This window comes from Carettochelys insculpta, chromosome 2 (genome assembly GCF_033958435.1).
Source record: "Carettochelys insculpta isolate YL-2023 chromosome 2, ASM3395843v1, whole genome shotgun sequence".
In the NCBI taxonomy this organism is placed as follows: Eukaryota; Metazoa; Chordata; order Testudines; family Carettochelyidae; genus Carettochelys; species Carettochelys insculpta.
The window spans coordinates 45,106,011-45,113,613 of record NC_134138.1 but is presented as its reverse complement, the minus strand read 5'-3'; the positions used below and the strand labels follow the sequence as shown (position 1 = coordinate 45,113,613).

Here is a 7,603-nt window from a genome sequence, read left to right as displayed (position 1 = left end):
TGGTTTTAATAAAAGGCGGTACACTTGCAGGAGGGCTTTGGTCTGGAATGTCTGGTCACCATATGGAAGAATTATGAATGGCCTTCATTCTGTTAACACAGAAGTGATTTAGTTGGAATTGGTGGTGCTTTGAGGAGGAGCTTGGACTAGATGATCTCCAGAGGTCTCTTCCTATTCTAATTGTCTGGGATTCTAAGGCTAGGGACAATTTAAATGTCAACATTAGCTACTTCAAGGAGGGTTATTTTAGCAAACACATCCAGCAAATGTTCTTGTGTGTCATTCTCAATTTGCAGGTGTTAGATGCAATGACAGATACAGAGCCAGAGAGCCGTGGGAGCAGCTGCTGGGGTGAGAACACAAATTCAAGTCCTGTTCCCAATTCCACATTTAAATTCATCTCTGTTCCTGCCCAAATTGGGGAGGAAAAGAGCTGACACTTCCCTTGCTTTGTGCTTATCTGCTTGGATAACCAAAATCACCTCCAAACTGTCTCTTGGGTGCCAAAATACTCCTCACGGTCCCCATCTGAGCTACCAATAACTTCTGCAATGCAAGTCCACATTGTCAAGAACTCACAAATTGGAAGCATGCTGAAAATTTGGAGGCAGCATAAAGTACTTTGAATTGAACTGGTAAAAAAAAAAAAAAAAAAGCCTTCCAGCAAGGCACAGGCCCACTGTCACAGGCCCATTTCTCATCAGCTTATCCCTTGAAACAAAAATGTGAAAGCAATCTTCCTTTCCTTTGAACAGGTTTGGCAGAGGCTCTCTGCAGGGGAGCATTTGAGGAGTTTCCCTGCCGTTTGGTACAATGCAATGCTAGTAGTACCGGAAGCAGCATTCCACGGTCCAGTGCTTTCTCCCCATCTTTTCTAAGTTCTAATACTGCACTGGTCTTTGTAACTGAAGGTGGCACTGGATGTGTAACTTTTTTATGTTGTTAACAGAACCAGCTTCCAGTCTGAGGAAGGGTCATATTCATGTGAATAATGTTGAACTATTTCAGTTCAATTGTCATCTTATTCTCTCAGTAGTAGTGTGAGTCTCCGTCCTGAAACTGCAGTTAGTCAAATATCATTTTATTTTTAAGAATCTGTGAGACTTCATGCCACTTAGAAACTAGAGTTACATGTTCTGAGGAAACCTCCTGCACTGAACGTAAGTGTTCTGCAGGACAATCCCAACCATATTATCCTTTGAAATCTGCAGTGTAGTTCACCAGTGCTGTGCTTCTGCCTGGCTTATGTTTGATAACTCTGCTGTCAATCAAGTCTTCGATTTCAGCTGCAGTATTGACTACAAGCTGTTCCCCTTTAGGATGCCTATTAATGGAAAGGAGAAAAGAATATTGCAGTGGAGATATGTTTTACAGACCTCAAAGAAGACTTTTGCCTTCATTCTTTGGACTGTGAGTGAAAGAGATACTAGTCTTTTACATTTTCATTTTTAGCTTCTCCACTCTTTCAATTTAGACTTGATCCTGATCCGCTTCAAGTCCATGGCAAAGTCCCCATTGATTTCGGTGGAGCAGGACTGAGCTCTCAAACGCGCAACATATTTTCTCCAAATGTAAACGTTACCTGGGAGTTGAACAGTGATGTGTTCTTTATTATTTCTGTAATAGAGTACTGTATCCTGCACATATTCCACACATACTTCTCCACTTAGGAGTCAAACATAGCTATGTAAAGTGAGCAGCCTGTTTACAATAGATCCCTATGGCTTGCTATCAAATTAGTGGCAAATCAGTATTAGTAAACAGAGGTCAAAGATCAAACGTACAATTTCACATAAAATTCCAGACCATGTACACAAAATACAAAATGCAAAAACTGCAAGGCGCAAGACCATCAACTGCTCTTAAACTTAATCAAAAGCAGGTCAAGATTAGAGGAAATTAAATTTAAACATGATTTTAATCCAAATCATAATGTAAAAGGCATATAATGGATCTCTTTTAAGCCATGACAGCTGACTAAATACTTATTTTAACATGAAATTAAATAAACTTTTATTTGTTACCATAACTCTCTACACTTACAAATGTGTTTTTAAAATGGCAGTCTATATAGCAATGTGATGGTATCATTAATCCCAAAAGAAGTCAATCAATAGGGAGCTTCTGCTCTCACTGAACTCAAACTGCTTCCCACTGGCTCAGTGGGAGCAAGACTGGGCCCAGAATTTTGTTTACTGATTTACGGTGCTATCTATTGACTATGGAAAATAATGGGACATCATTTTCTTTCATTTTATAATGGAATATTTGCTCCTGAAATTACAATTCTCTGTCAGCTTGAAAATAGCACTCCAGACAAACATTCTATAACCCACTACAAGCAATATCTAGTTATGCTGTGTGTGCACATTCTATGGAGTGTTTAAACTCAAACATTCATGAAGTACAACAGGAAAATAAAACAATTATAAACCCAAGGTGGAAAATAAGTACTTTTAATGAAGATTTCATTATTCAGTACCACCAGATGTCAGCATACTCTCTATGATTGAGAGCAAGTAATTGAGACCTTGCAGAACTGGACTGGAATAAAACTAGCCTTCTGCTAATGAAAGTTATGCAGTGGCTAAACAACTGAGGATCCAATCAGAGCCTCTTGTGGGAAAGTATGTGGTAATGACAGGGAAATTTCTGCGAGGATTTCCCAAGAAAACTTCTCAATTGTTCGTTAGATTGCCCTCTAATTCCTGAAGTACAGGACAGATGTCCTGTTCTCCCCAAAGTCCCACAGATCTTCCAGAATCCATGTGGGACCTAGCAGAACCAGAAAACAAAGGACATTTCATTTATGGCTAATTAGTAATGGCGCCTTCCTGATCTCTTGTTCTCCTGTGACTCCTACAGCTGCCCAAGAAACCCTTTGGAAGCGGGGAATCCACAGCAGTGGAGAGAGGGTAAGTTTGGAATGTTAATAGTACTTGGGGCTAAGAACTCTCCACAGTGCTGGTGAAAAGATGGTTGCACATCCTGCACATACCCCACTTAATTCTAAGAGTTAGACTCATTCAATCAGGGAAAAGAGACATACTATGTGACCTTTATGTCAAATCAAAACGAACAGAACTCAGGCTTCAGTTACTGAACACTCACAACAAACTGCTCAAAATTCATGGACTCATAGAACTGTAGCATTGGCATGAACCTCGAGACATCATCAAGTCCAGCCTCCTGTGCAATGGCAGGACCTAGTAAACCCCAGCCACCCCGACAGCTGTTTGTTCACCCCCTTTTTAAAAACCAACACGGATGGGAATTCCACAACCTCCCTTGAAAGCCGAGTCCAGAGCTTAACTCCTCTGATGGGAAGTATTTGCCTATATCTGACCTAAATCTCCATTGCTGCACATGGAGCCATTACTTCTTGTCCAGCGGACATGGAACACGGTCAATCACTATCTTTATAAAAGTGCTTAAAGTAGCTGAAGACTTATCAGATTGCTCCGAGCCTTTTATCAAGACTAAACATGCCAGGTTTTTAGCCTTTCCTCAGTCACATTTTCCAAGCTTTATAATTTCTGTTGATGTCCCCTGAACAATCTCCAGTTTGTAGAAATTACATGGCTTCTCAGCTGTTTGCTCTTTGTTCCCTTCCAGGTCCTGTAACAGTTTGGAGTGGAGTATGCTCACATTACTTCTACTGTAAAATATGGCTAGAGCCAGTGTAGCTGAAATATAGAGATGCTGATCGAGGATTTGCTCCTGCTCCCACTGAGGTAAATTGGAGTTTGACACTGACTTCAGTGGAAGCAGATCCATCTTAAGAAAGCTAATGGTATTATAATGGTAATGTTTATGGGGAAAAAATTCACTGCATTTCCAAAAGGACAAATATTTTGCCCAGTAACTGGGTGGATGGTGGGGGCTAGGTAGAAAGAATCCTCTTTCCAGACCATTCCACAGCCACTAGTGCTGCCTCAGGATTGCATTATATCCAAGGCTGTTTCATTTGTGTATGCTTTGCCCAGCCCATATTGCCAAAGACATCTGTGCACCTGGGAACCTAGCTCTGTGGCATGCAGAGGTTCAGCTTTCCTCTGCAGATGTCTCCTGGATCATGGCAGTTCTACTGTATCTGCACTGTAGTCACATACACAGCCTGAGGGTCAAACAAAGTGAGAATATAAAATCATCTTCCTTGCAAAGTTTTAAGCCATTCACAGCTTTTGATGGAATGGATCATTTCATTTAGTACAATGTCTACACAGGGGGCAGCTGTTGCAGTCTCTCCACCCTGATGGAAAAGAATGCCTGTGAGCATATTATAAATGGAGATTTACCTGTCTCATAGGCTGGAAGGGACCTTGAGTCCAGTGTCCTACCCTCTCAGCAGGACCTAGCACCATCCCTGACAGATTTTTTTTTAGTCTGTTTACCCCCACTCCTTAAATGGCCTCCTTAAAGATTGAGCTCACAACCCTGGGTTTACAAGGCTCAAATTACTAAGCTATCACTCCCCACCCACTGCACACCTTGAAGCTTTATCCCTTTGGCAACACTTTCTGAGAAGTAGAGGGAAGACTTGAAATTAGTCTCTCAGCTGCTACAGAGCAATGTGGAGCCCTTTCAAAAACATCGTTAATTAATGTGCATATGTAGATTTGAGGCAAGTTACAGCAACCCACTGAAAATTCTGACCTAAATCTGCCATTGTCTGTACGTGTACAAATCAGTCAGAGAACACTGGTCTATTACGGAGGAAAAGCCTAAAGAGTGAGTTTGTAAGAGATGGTTAGATCCTCAGTGACAGTCAAGTACGGCTCTGTGTGCTTGAAATTGGGGAGAATGCCATTTGCTTTTCCCTGATCTGGTTTGTCACACAAATTAGAGCAACCCAGGGCTGCTCCATTTTATACCAGTTAACTCTGGTCTGAAGAAGCTCTGTATGTGTGTGTGAGTGAGTGAGAGAGAGAGAGAGAGTTTTTCAGGGAATGATCAATGATGAATGAATATAATGGAACCTGTGAACGTGCAAAATTACGTTGCAGTATTTAGGGTTTTGTTTAACAATATTTTCTGCATAATAAAGTTGAGTTTTTTGTTTATTCTTAAATTGAATTTAAAACATTTTTTTCCTTTGGAAATTGTGTAATTTTTAAATATACATTCTTTTCTAAGTATAGCTAAGACAACATATACAAATATTCACTATACTGTTTTAAAAATGCTTCTTTCATCCTTGTGATGGAAGCAAATATTTAAAAAGGCAACAACCATGTGTTTTTTGTACAGCTCTTTTGAGTGCTGAACACACTGTCCGGATATAATTAACAGTAAATCAGGAAAATGATTATTTATGACTTTCGCACCGAGAATCCCATTCAAGATACGTTGACACAGATGTTTTATGAAATAACTAATAGTGATCCCCAAATCACTTCTTAGGGGTGTGTGGATTGGCTCTGTGAGTGATAATGTGTTTTATTAGGTTTAAGCAGGCCAAATTTTGAGACTTTGCAAGTGTGGATAGTTGTGGGATTTTCCTTTTCTTTTCTTCTCTTTTCTTTAGTGGGGAGGGGATAAGGCTTGTTTGGGGGAAGATGTAGAGTTTTTGGGTTTTGCTGTGAAACAGAATGTGTTTCAAAAGCCTCCCTTAAGACACACTGAATGGCTGTGTCTACACAAGAGGGTTTTTCTGGCAAAATTGGGCTTTTGTGAGGAAAAACCTACAGAACAGCTACACGCAAAATGTGCTTTATCAACAGTTTGTCAGCAAAGCCTGGCTCATCCACTGGCAGCATAATACCTCTCCGTGTTCAGGTATAACACCTTTCTTGTCAGTTTACTACCAACAAAAACCTGTATGGATACTCCAGGGCCCCTTTTGTTGATAGACAGGGCTTCTGGTTCTCCAGGCAGTCCTGTTTGCTGAGCTTCCAGTCAGCTGTTCTGTTGAGAGAAGGCCAGGCAGTCTGGACACTGTGGCTACGTCTACACGTGCCCCAAACTTCGAAATGGCCATGCAAATGGCCATTTCGAAGTTTACTAATGAAGCGCTGACATGCATATTCAGCGCTTCATTAGCATGCGGGCGGCAGCGGCGCTTCGAAATTGACGAGCCTTGCCGCCGCGTGGCGCGTCCAGACAGGGCTCCTTTTCGAAAGCACGCCACCTACTTCGAAGTCCCCTTATTCCCGTGAGCTCATGGGAATAAGGGGACTTCGAAGAAGGTGGCGTCCTTTCGAAAAGGAGCCCCGTCTGGACGCGCCGCGCGGCTGCAAGGCTCGTCAATTTCGAAGCGCCGCTGCCGCCCGCATGCTAATGAAGCGCTGAATATGCATGTCAGCGCTTCATTAGTAAACTTCGAAATGGCTATTTGCATGGCCATTTCGAAGTTTGGGGCACGTGTAGACACAGCCTGTATGTTGAGAGAGTGGATTGCTCTTTTGATCTGCTTTTGGATGTGGATCTGATCTGTCGACAGAAGTTTTGCTGAAGATCTCTTCTGTCGACAGATGCTTCTTATGTAGACATAGCCACAGGGTATATTCTTTACACCCATGACTTGGTTTTTTGTAGATCCAAATGGTTTTATTTAAAAGATTAGTAAATCCTTTAAAAACAATCCATATATGAAATACATCCTACAGGAACTTACCTTCCATTGGGGAAGGCAGATATTTTCTTGGTTGTGTATTTAAAATCTGGAGAACATTCCTCACTGTAGATACTATTTTTTCACCACATTATAACTATTGTAGGTGCAAAGATTTTGTTTTGGGTTTTTTTTGTTTTTTTTAACCTCATATTACATGGCAGTGTCCCTTTTTCTTCATGCTTGGACATGAGGAATTGATCTTTCATTTCAAAATATATAAAGTAAAAGGCTGGGTGGTATGCAGAGTTTACGGGCCTTTTTATGATGGGTTTGAAAATGAAGGAAAGAAGAAAAAGGCAGTATAAATTAAAATCAAAGTATACCAGACAAGGACACTTTTATATAAGGAAAAGATTTACAGGATTTCAATCAAGACTGGCTTATGGGTGCATAACACTTGGAGAGGTCTCAGTTTGATTGTCGTGGTCCATCCATTTTTCTGTCCAGTTTTCGCACATCTGGAAAAAATGGGTTCCACACAAATTCTAAGTCTGCAAAGTTTTCTTTAGTGCCGTAATTTACTCTTACAAAAATGATTTACCAAAAAAAAAGAAATAGTAATCCAACCCCAGGTACATGAGGGGGTGGAGCAGGGACACTCTCTTTGCCAGTGTATTGTGATTCTTTTTAAACTATTAGCAGAGCCACATAGAGAAACCCTACTATGTGTCTATAGAAATCTAGTACAGTATTTTCTGCAGCATAAGATAAGAACTTTGGAGCGTGCAAAGATCAGTGTTGCATTCAGCAGTTTGGTCAGAACATGTGGGTCTAAAACAGGTGGCCAACACGTGGCCTGCGGGCCAGAATCCAGCCCATGGAGCCTTTCTAACCAGTCCACAGAGCCAGCAGTGGTGCTATTTTGAAAGGGAGCTGTGGGGCGAGTGGTCAGCAACCTGCAGTTTTGGAGCTTCATGCAGGTCTTTAAGGAGCCATTTGCGGCTCTCTGCCCTGCTGCATTGAAATAATGGAACTCCATTTAATTGG

General features: G+C 41.3%; 1 long non-coding RNA gene across 1 annotated transcript; it reads left to right on the top strand.

The window, feature by feature from the left end:
* The first annotated feature begins 305 nt into the window (after window positions 1-305).
* Window positions 306-4,970, top strand: LOC142009199 (uncharacterized). Its single transcript, XR_012644371.1, has 4 exons — window positions 306-351; window positions 1,320-1,410; window positions 2,866-2,915; window positions 3,616-4,970. It is a non-coding gene; the product is annotated as an uncharacterized LOC142009199 (long non-coding RNA).
* Window positions 4,971-7,603: the final 2,633 nt, after the last annotated feature.